Below are 11072 nucleotides of genomic sequence, written 5' to 3'. Positions count from 1 at the left end.
CTGTAACCGCCTGTAAAGTTACAATCCTCACCGCTTGCCTCTATGAGCCGGCGTGCATTCCACCTGAGTCGGACGTGACGTCAGCAAGACCCGAAACTTCTACCACTGCTAAGACCTCAATGCATTTCACCGGAAAGGCGTCATCAGGACTTGCTGATGGCATTAAAAAGTTGGTATAACACTGGGAAAAATGTATCGCAAAGGAACTTTACTATGTAGAACAGGGATGTATATACATAGTCACATTAGTTCAAGCTGGACCAATTTAACCATGTAAAAATATCCAAACCTGGAATTTTTTAATGTACAGGTCACATAAACAAATACAGAAAATAAATGGGAGAGAGTCATGTCCACCTGATGTACCACACAGCATATAAAGTTCAACGAGCAGGAGAAGATAACATAGGGTCCCTTCCATCTGAGGTCAGTAGGAAATAAAAACGCCTGGTGTCAAAGTGGGTGTGAGGTAAAGGGGAGGCAGGATGTTGGAGAGTCTTCTGCCAGTGGTCCATGGGGGGAAATGCGCTGGAGTCAATGGTCCCTTGGAAGAAAAAAAATGCCCAACATTTTTGGGTGAAAAAAAACGGCCCAACATCATGTTAAGTGAGAGGTAAAAATGGCCAGCATGAGCAGCTAGAAGAAGGGTGTTGGTGGTCAGTGCAAATAAAAAAACCCATGATGTAACAGGCTGGGTTGGGGAGAATGATGCTGTTATTATCGGGTAAAAGTCCCCTTTAAAGTGGGGAAAAAATTAAATCTAAGCCAGCCTGTAAAGGAGAAGCTTTATTCTTACCTTTCCATTGGCCAGTGTGTTAAATCTTCTCTCTTGTGAAGAGCTCCAGGCACAACTCCTCAGTAACACTCCAAAGTATGTCAGATAATTGTCTCTGCTGGGCGGTTTAGTTCCTCCAGCCAACCCTGTATATCAATAGAGGACAGCAGGCTGGCTTATTTTTTATGACTAAAAAAATATATATTTATTATAATAGATATATTACACTCCCTAAAACAGAGCAAAGGATAATAGTAACTTACATTGCAAACAGTCTCCACCCTGTAAACCTACAAGCACTGTATGGCACCTGGTGTAATAAGCTGCCCCATAACAGGACAACCTGCTATTCTTCTTCACAGAATACACCTTGTGCATAAAAAGCCGATTCCCCCAATTCCCTCCAGACATGCACACTCCAACAGAATGTCTTATATGCTGTACAATACTGCCTTAACTTCATTCACTTCACTGGGATAGCCTATTAACAGCCTAATGCCCTGTACACACGACCGGACTTTCCAGCAGACTAGGTCCGACGGTCTTCCCGACTGACTTTCGGCGAACTTCCAACTAGACTTTCCAAACGAACGGACTCGCGCACACACGACCGGACTTACCGGCAGAATAGATCCGATGGTCTTCCCAAAGGACTTTCAACGGACTTCCAAACGAATGGACTTGCCCACACACATTCATTTTGAATGTGATGAGGTACGACGGGACTAGAAAAGGAAGTCAATCTTGCTGCATTTATCGACGAGATTAACACCTTGTGAGCCCCGTCGCAGAGCATACCAGGCCCTCAGGTCTGGTATGGATTTTAAGGGGAACCCCCTACGGCGAAAAAACAGCGTGGGGGTCCCCCCCAAAATCCATACCAGACCCTTATCTGCATGCAGCCTGGCCGGTCAGGAAAGGGGGTGGGGACAAGCGAGCGCCCCCACCTCCCTCCTGAGCCGTACCAGGCCACATGCCCTCAACATGGGGGGATGGGTGCTTTGGGGAAGGGAGGGCGCCCCCCACCCCAAAGCAGCTTGTCCCCATGTTGATTAGGACAAGGGCCTCTTCCCGACAACCCTGGCCGTTGGTTGTCGGGGTCTGCGGGCGGGGGGCTTATCGGAATCCGGGAGCCCCCTTTAAAAAAGGGCCCCCCAGATCCTGGCCCCCCCGCCATATGTGAATGAGTTTGGAGTACATCGTACCCCTATCCATTCACCTGGGGGAAAAAGTGTCAATAAAAAAACACACTACACAGGTTTTTAACGTAATTTATTAGGCAGCTCCGGGGGCCTTCTTCCGACTTCGGGGGTCTCTTCCGACTTCTCCGCTCTCTCCGGCCTCTTCTCCCAGTGTCCGGTTCTTCTCCCACTCTCCGGCCTCTTCTCCGCTCTCAAGTTCTTCTCCCACTCTCCACATCTCTACGGTATTGCCAATAGTGGACAAATCACCTATAGAATTTGCCTCTCTATGCCCCCTCCTCTCCCCATCCACAGTCCTTAGGCTCGAGCACCCAGGGACCTTTGTACACACGGACAATCCACTATACTCTTAAGAAAATTGTTTTTCCTTACCTGTATACATTAGCGGTGGATTGACTGGGTGTACATTGACCATCTGGCGTCCAGACCATTGTATGTTTTTGTTATGTGTTTAGTGTCACAAATTGTTTGTGTTTTTTGTTCGTTGATTGTACTTGGTCATGATGGCTACATAATAGGGTCCCTTGTAGGGCCCATTTTTAAATGCATCCAGGTTATTCTATATTAGTTATTCCCCATTGGGGTAGATTATTTCAATCATTATAATGAAATATTAAAGTTAGAATTTGTAAACCGCAACAATGCACCTCTGCTGCTTGGCCGTTACTGACTTCTGCCTGCCTGACCACCCGAGATCTTGCATCCACCTGCTCTCCAACTTGGTTGCTGCCCCCGCTGTTTTGCACCTGTTGCTGTCTACCTGCACCTGCCAGTCCACCAGTCTGCCTGCTGCCCTACACCTGTTGGCGTGTATCTGCATCTGCCAGTTCACGAGTCTGCCTGCTGCTTGGTACCTGCTGCAAGTACCTTCTGTCCAAGATCTCCAACCAGGCACCCATGCCAATCCGTGCCCTGTTATATCCTGTCACTACCTTCAGGAGAGTGTAAGGGAAAGCCCTCCCATCAGTGTGGCCTCATCCAGGTACATGACAGTTGACATCTCCCCTGGCTTCTACCAGGTCCCTTTAGATTTTTCTGGCCGGGATGTATTTACTCCCACACATGCATAGGAGTTCATTCATTTTGGAAGAAATTGTACACTGTTCTTTGTGTGCACAGCACAATGCATAAAGTTACTTCTCCACAGCCACCAGTCAGCATCACACTTGCCCCTGGCCTAATAAAAAGAAACCACAGAGCACACTGGCCTTGTGAAATATGTAATATTTATTGAGGATAAAAATGGGAATGATACTCACAAACATAAAAAGATAAATGGGCATAACACAATGATCATTAAACCACATCAATGGGAAGGATTAACCACCTTCCAAAACCACTAGCATCCAAGAGAATGACTGTCACAGCTGATGCTAAGAAAAGTCTGATGCATTTCTAGGGCCCCACCTGCTTTGATCAGAACCTCCCCAACTCCCACTTACCATTGTTTACACCATGGCCTTATGTGAGGCCATAGCCAATCCTTCAATTAGGTGTGCTGTACTTTGTCATTGTGTAAGTTTGGGCAATGAACTGGCTACCATAACAACAGATACATAAACAAAAGTGATGTCCATTTGCCAATCATCAGTTGCTTTGGGTCTCCTATGAGACCTATAGTCAGGAGAAGGTGACATGAGTCCATAGCAGGTGATGCAACACAGGGACCTGCAGGGTGTGGGCATTGTGATCATGGAAGGCTGTGTGGGCTGGTGGTTGTTGGGGGGGGGCAAGGCAATATGGTCTCATGATGAGCCAACAGGTGTCATCTAGGGTTGCCACCTCATCAATTTGAACACAAACGCATATTAATTGCTTAGGTTCTTTGGCTGATTGAGGTGGCAATCAAACCCACTTAGTGCCTTGTCTGAAATAAATTAGCTGAAGAACCTGTGTAATTAATATGTGTTTGGGTTTAAAGGGATGAGGTGGCAACCCTAGTGTCATCCCTTTGTCTTGCTAGGCAGCACAATAGGGGAAGTATGGAGAAGATAAAAGTGTATGCTATCATGTACCCCAATAACCATTATTGGTGGGGACTTTCCTTATCCCACTGACACCAGGCACTATTCCTGTCACTGACACCAACAATAGGGTACTTTTTTCCCACTATCACGAAAGATGGAGCACTCGAGAAAGTATGTCAAATACAGCTAGAATTGTATATGTACATCCAATTCGGGGACAAGTAGGCTACTCTAAAATCGTGGTGGTCATTCACAGCAATCCAATGGTCTCCTGCCTCAGAGAAACGACTGTTGCTCCAAATAATGCCTCCATCCAGTTGCCCTATGCATCAGGGTTGTGATTATCCTCCCCAATTGTTTTCTGTTATTTTGGTTGTGAAACATTTCTGATAACACTACATACACATAGTGGGAGGAATCATGACCTTCAGGGGTATTGGGGGTTTGAAAAATGAGCTGGAAAAGGATTTGAGATAGATTTCTTTGGTTTTAAGTGATATGTATCCCTACCATATTTTTCATGAATTTTGTAACAATAAAATAACATTTTTAACCTATGTCTATGTTCAGAAAATCATTCTGAGAGGAGGTTTCTACACCTTTAAAGTCCCACTCATTTTTTTCTCTATTGTTTGTTTCTACGGAGATATCTGCTGACATCATAGTGCAGTGATTACTACTGTATATCACCCCTGGGACTTTTAGAAACCAGAGGATGTTTCTGCCGTGCTGCCCACATCCAGGGGTGCAAATCCGAATCCTTTGATTTAAAAAAATGCTGAGGACAGCTGGATCTAGATATCTCTCCTGGTTTTTGGAATAACTGGTAATTTTAGGCTACAGTCCTAATTGGTTAAACATATAAATTAGCAACGGCAGCAGGGTTATGTTAATTGGTGATTAATCATCTCTAGGCACTTGGCTCCAGGTATTTCAGGTGTGCTGAAGGAACCATTTTCATATAAAACAACCCAGCAGGAAAAAAAAGGCTCTATAGTGGTAGCAAGATCCTTTTAAAAGGAACCCATCGCTGCCATTGTTTACTTGTTTTTGAAGGTACATGCTTCAAGGTTGTCATCTCCATCCTTCCTTTACTCCCTAATGAGTCATTGACCCAAAACAAAATTAGACAGAAGTGTAGGGGCATTTGATGCACACACATTTTCTTCATACCAGTGGATTACAAAACAGTAAAGCAAGGAGCAACATGACAACCCAAAGCACACACCTCCAAATACATAGAGTAACAGCAATAGCAGCTCCTCCTATATGTCTCTTTAGCTACACCACTGGGACCAGAGATGTGTATACTAAATTACCAGATGAATGATGGAACTGAGTATAGAAAGGTAGTTTAACGCTCATCTTTAAAGTTTTACTAAATCCACAACAGTAAAATCAGTTTGTATATGCAGTAAAGCATGCTTGTTATACTCACTGTGGATCCTAAGGGGTTAAATTTGTCCTAATCCTCCTAAGCACATATATCTACAGTGTTTTCTTATCTCTCTCCAAAGCACTTAGGCTAAGGTGACCAGATTTTTAAAATGAAATCCGGGGACATTTTTTTTTTATTTTTAATGGCAAATGGTTAAACTAGTTTATAAGCATATTTTCCTCAAATGACATATGCAGTGTATGTGCTATGTGTTTATGAAATAAGTGTATGATATATAGTATACATTATTTCTCACATTTCATCCATAAATAAAGATTTTAAAAAAAGATACTTTTTAGAATTTGAGATATGACTACTAAATGTTATGAAGATAAGACAGAGAAAAAAACAGAGGGCAGAGTTCAGGAGTGCACTACATAAAGAATGCAGGGCTCAGCTGTGCCCATCTATGCATCCTCACCAGTGCTCATCAATGCAGCCTCACCAATGCCCATCTATATAGCCTCACCAGTGCCCAGCAATGCAGCCTCTCCAGTGCCCATCTATACAGCCTTACCAGTGCCCTGCAATGCAGCCTCAGCAGTGCCCAGCAATACAGCCTCACCAGTGCCCAGCAATGCAACTTCACCAGTACCCAGCAATGCAGCTTCACTAGTGTCCAGCAATGCAGCTTCACCAGTGCCCATCTATGCAGCCTCACCAGTGTCCATCCAATGCAGCCTCACCAGTGCCCAGCAATGCAGCCTCACAAGTGCCCATCCAATTCAGCCTCACCTGTGCCCAGCAATGCAGCCTCACCAGTGCCCAGCAATGCAGCCTCACCAGTGCCCATCTAGATATGCAGCCTCACCAGTGCCCAGCAATGCAGCCTCACCAGTGCCCAGCAATGCAGCCTCACCAGTGCCCAGCAATGCAGTTCCACCAGTGCCCAGCAATGCAGCCTCACCAATGCCTAGCAATGCAGCCTCACCAGTGCCCATCCAATGCAGCCTCACCTGTGCCCAGCAATGCAGCATCACCTGTGCCCAGGAATGTAGCCTCACCAGTGCCCAGGAATGCAGCCTCACCAGTGCCCAGAAATGACACACTGAGGGGTGTGTCAGGCCGGTCTCTCTCACTGTATCAGCTTCAATTTGAATTGCCAGGTGCCCGCCGTCACACAAGTCCTGCCTCCTAGACCAGCTCCTACTTATGAGAGACAACACATGTGCATTGGACAAGTGTGCTGTCTGTCGAAGGAGAAATTCAGGAGGCGGGACTTGTGTGACGGCAGGCCTGACACACCCCCAGTGTGTGGGACCCGGGGTGGACCACCCCCCCTCTGCCTTAGCAACTGCCCAGGATCGGCCTGCACCTGTCTCCGCCCCTGCAATCTGGGGACAGATCCGGGAACAGATGGGCGTCCTCCATCCGGGGACTGTCCTCAGAAACCGAGGATGTCTGGTCACCCTAACTAAGGCTGCATTCACACCTGAGCGTAGCGTCTGAGCGCTTTTCCGGGTTTTTTTTTATTTTTTATGCGCGATTTTGGCGCATTTTTATGTGCGATTTTTTTAGTGCAGCATTTTTGGGCCTGGATGTGAAGAGCACTACCTTTACTTGGAACATCGCCACCGAAGTTTAGCCCCTGACTTAGTGGATGCAGGAGTCCGTGCATGTCTAACCTTCTATAAGAGTTTGTGGCGGAGATCAAATTTCTGACGGTTGTTTATGCCTATTTGACCCACCGCCATTGGCATGTGTGTCCACAACTCAGAGTAAGAGTACGCTTCCCTGTTGTTGGATGTACATTCCCAGGTGCCGTGTGTGAACATCACCCTGCATGCCTCAACTTCGGTCTCATATGTTATAGGATATTTTCAATCTACTGCTTATAGGTAAATTTAGTGGGTTATCTGTTTATACATAGTCAGATTCGCCTCTGTTCCAGCTTGGCTGAGTTGCATGTAGTTTCACACTGTGCCTGTGGGTGTCGTTGTCACCATGGGTCGGTGTTGGAAAGGCAACACGTTGAAGCGTATGAGTGCTCCTCTGTCCCGGAGATAACTCGGTGGAGGTGGTCCTCCGAGCTGCATTCTGGGAGAGGGTATTTATGGGACAGACGCCATGTTTTAGGGTTCGTCTTTCGTTCCACCTGCTGGCCCTCCTGGCTGACAGGTATGTGCTAGGAGCACTACCTCGTGGTCCTCTGACCGGGAGACCCACATCGCTGCAGCGTGTGGGTGGGCCCAGAAGCCTGTCTGGGGCCTACCACAGCGGCAAGGGAATGGTCCTGGGCTGTCTGTCCTACGGGAAGAAGCTGGACAACTGAGAAGATCCCAGGGGGGTGCTTTAAATTCCTAATACTACACTAAGAAAAGGTATTTGAACTTCCCTGCAACTCTTCTTCTACCTCATTCCTGCTACTTCCTTCAATTTACGTTTATTAAAGCATTGTGTCAGGGAAGACCAGCCAGTACTCAAGATGGCCGAAGGAGAAGTCGACCTGTGACCTCAGCCTGTCAGGGAAGACTAGCCAGTACTCAAGATGGCCGAAGGAGAGGTCGACCTGTGACCTCAGCCTGTCAGGGAAGACCAGCCAGTACTCAAGATGGCCGACGGAGAAGTCGACCTGTGACCTCAGCCTCTGTCAGAACACCTTCGGTTCACCTGTGTGCACATTACCAAGAGGCTATTTAAACTTGGTCTGTGCTTGCATCCAGTGCTGTCCGTTCTACAGCGTTCCCGTGTGTTCCTGCCTGCTTTACCCGTGATACCTGCACCTGTTTACCGACCCAGCTTGCCTCTGACTCTGCTACCTGCTGCCTGCATCTGACCCGGCTTGTTCTGACTCCGCATCTGCCTGCTCCTTCTACTACTATGCTGCCAGCCCGTTGCCGACCCTGCCTGCATCCAGACTATGCACCTGCCTCCGCTTCTGCTCCTGACGTTCCCGCCAGTGTTTGACCCGGCTTGCCCGACCTGCGTCTTCCGCTCATTGGAGAACCCTGCTCCAGCACCGTGCCACCTGCCGCTGTTCTACATTACAGTGAAGACGAACTGTTTAGCACTTGTGCGACTCTGCACTTCTGCTCCTCCTGTCTACTCTATCAGAGGGCCAGAATCAGAGGAGCAAGAGAGGCCGTTCCCTGCATATCAGGCTCTACCGTCAGGTACGTGACAGTAACGGACAGCCATGTCTGAGCCTGCGCAGGGACCCTCTCCTATGGATGAACTTTGCCAGCACCTGGCCGGCTTGGCACAAGCTGTCAAAGACCTACAGCAGGGCTACACTCAGCTAGAGGGACGCCTACAGACCCTGACGGGCGCTGCAACTCCGCAGGGTCCACCTTCAGCATCAGCCTCCTCTCAGGGATCTTCTCCTGCTCCTGCCGTGGTCATGCTCCCACCTGAGCCCAGGGTACCTACCCCAGACCGGTTCCTGGGTGAATGCAGCAAGTTTAGAGCATTTCGGAACGCATGTGAACTGTATTTTACTACCAAGGTCGGCTTTGTAATCTCCCTGCTACAAGGGGAGCCACAGTCCTGGGCCCACCGCCTTCTGGAACAGAAGGCCGAATGCTTATCCGTCTTAACCTCTTTCTTCAGTGCCATGGCCCAGCTGTACGAAGATCCTCAGCAGACAGCTTCAGCCGAAGCGGCCCTTCATGCACTTCAACAGGGTCGTAGGGCGGTGGAAGACTACATCTCTGAATTTCGACGATGGGCATTTGACACAAACTGGAACGACGCCGCCCTACGATACCAATTTCGTATGGGCCTCTCCGAACCACTCAAAGATGAGTTAGCGCGGGTAGGGGTACCCCCTACCTTAGAAACTCTGATTGATCTATCCATCCAGATCGATCGCCGGCTGAGAGAACGAAGACTAGAGAGAGCGTCCACTCCATCCCGTCCAGTGTGGATGTTACCTCGGGTACCCAGCTCGTCCTATCCCACTCCACCTGCTCCAGCCACTCCGGCTCCTGACGCCCCGAAACCTATGCAACTCGGCCTGCTGCGGCCCTCTCCTACTGTTGAAGAACGACAACGCCGCCGCCAACAGAACTTATGCTTATACTGCGGGGGATCCGGACATTACGTGAGGTTCTGCCCAGTGAAACCTCGTAAGTCTCTCTTCACTACTTCTGCCTCGCTAACCCCAAGCTCGCTTAGCAACTCCGCTCACTTTACTATTCCCATTTCTCTACAGCTGCCAGGAAGGACTCTTCAGACTACCGCCATAATTGATTCCAGAGCCTGCAGCTGCTTTGTGGACTTGTCCTTTGCTGCCGAACATCATATCCCCCTGCAGCCTAAAGCACAGAAACTCTCGGTTCACTTGGCCGATGGTTCCACCATTAAGTCCGGAGCAGTCACTCACGAAACCATTCCTCTGCTGACCATCATGTCCCAGGACCACCGAGAACTGCTACGACTAGACACCATCACTTCCCCTCTGTTCCCAGTTATCCTCGGTATACCTTGGTTGAAGGCCCACGATCCCCATATCGACTGGTCTAAAGGAAGCATTAACTTCATCTCCTCTTACTGCACCCAGCACTGCCTACAGACCTCCTGTGATGTTCCCGCTCTGCTGTGTCTAGATACGGACTCTGAAACCAGTCAGCTTGTGCCTACAGCCTACCACAGCTTCCTAGACGTGTTTAGTAAGAAGGGGGCAGAGATCCTCCCACCTCATCGGCCCTATGACTGCCCTTTAGAGCTACTCCCCGGAGCCGAAGTTCCCTTTGGGAGGATTTTCCCTCTGTCTGAAAGTGAGCTGGTGGCACTGAAGGACTATATCAATGACAATTTCAGGAAAGGCTTCATCCGCCCTGCCACGTCTCCAGCTGAGGCGGCGATTTTCTTCGTCCAGAAGAAGGATCAGTCATTAAGGCCTTGTGTGGACTACCGTGAACTTAACAAGGTGACGGTGAAAAAACGTTACCCACTTCCATTAGTTCCCAAACTTTTTCAAAGACTTGGTTCCGCTACCATATTTACAAAATTGGATCTTCGGGCGCCTATAATTTGGTGCGCATTCGGGAGGGAGACGAGTGGAAGACTGCTTTCCGCACACGATTTGGGCATTACGAGTATCTCGTGATGCCCTACGGGGCTCTGCAACTCTCCGGCTACCTTCCAGCATTTCATTAATGATGTTCTCAGAGACTTCCTGGACTTATTTGTCATTGTATACCTTGATGATATGCTAATTTTTTCTTCCTCCCTAGAACACCACCGCAGACACATGAGAAGTGTATTAACCCGCCTTCGACAACACGGATTATATGCCAAACCCGAGAAGTGCGAGCTTGAACGCCAGAGTATCCAATTTCTTGGGCTGATCATTTCCACCGAAGGCATCCGGGTGGATCCCCAGAAGGTAACGGCTATCCTGGACTGGCCTACTCCATGTGACAAGAAAGGTATTCAACGTTTCATAGGCTTTGCAAACTTTTATCGAAAATTTATTCGGGGGTTCTCAGCAATCATTGCCCCCATTACACAGCTTACCAAACAGGGGTCCCGATTCCGCTGGTCTCCAGAGGCTCAGTCGGCCTTTGAAACGCTGAAGTGGTTTTTCACATCCGCACCCGTCTTGAAGCACCCAGACTCGGCCTTACCGTATGTCTTAGAAGTGGAGGCCTCGGAAACTGCGGTGGGAGCTATCTTGTCCCAAAGACAGGGCCCCAAGGCCCTGTTGCACCCAGTCGTGTTCTTCTCGCGTAAACTGTCTAGCGCAG

The sequence above is a fragment of the Aquarana catesbeiana genome, linkage group LG13, assembly GCF_042186555.1.
Source record: "Aquarana catesbeiana isolate 2022-GZ linkage group LG13, ASM4218655v1, whole genome shotgun sequence".
Lineage (NCBI taxonomy): Eukaryota > Metazoa > Chordata > Amphibia > Anura > Ranidae > Aquarana > Aquarana catesbeiana.
This window is presented reverse-complemented; position numbering follows the sequence as displayed.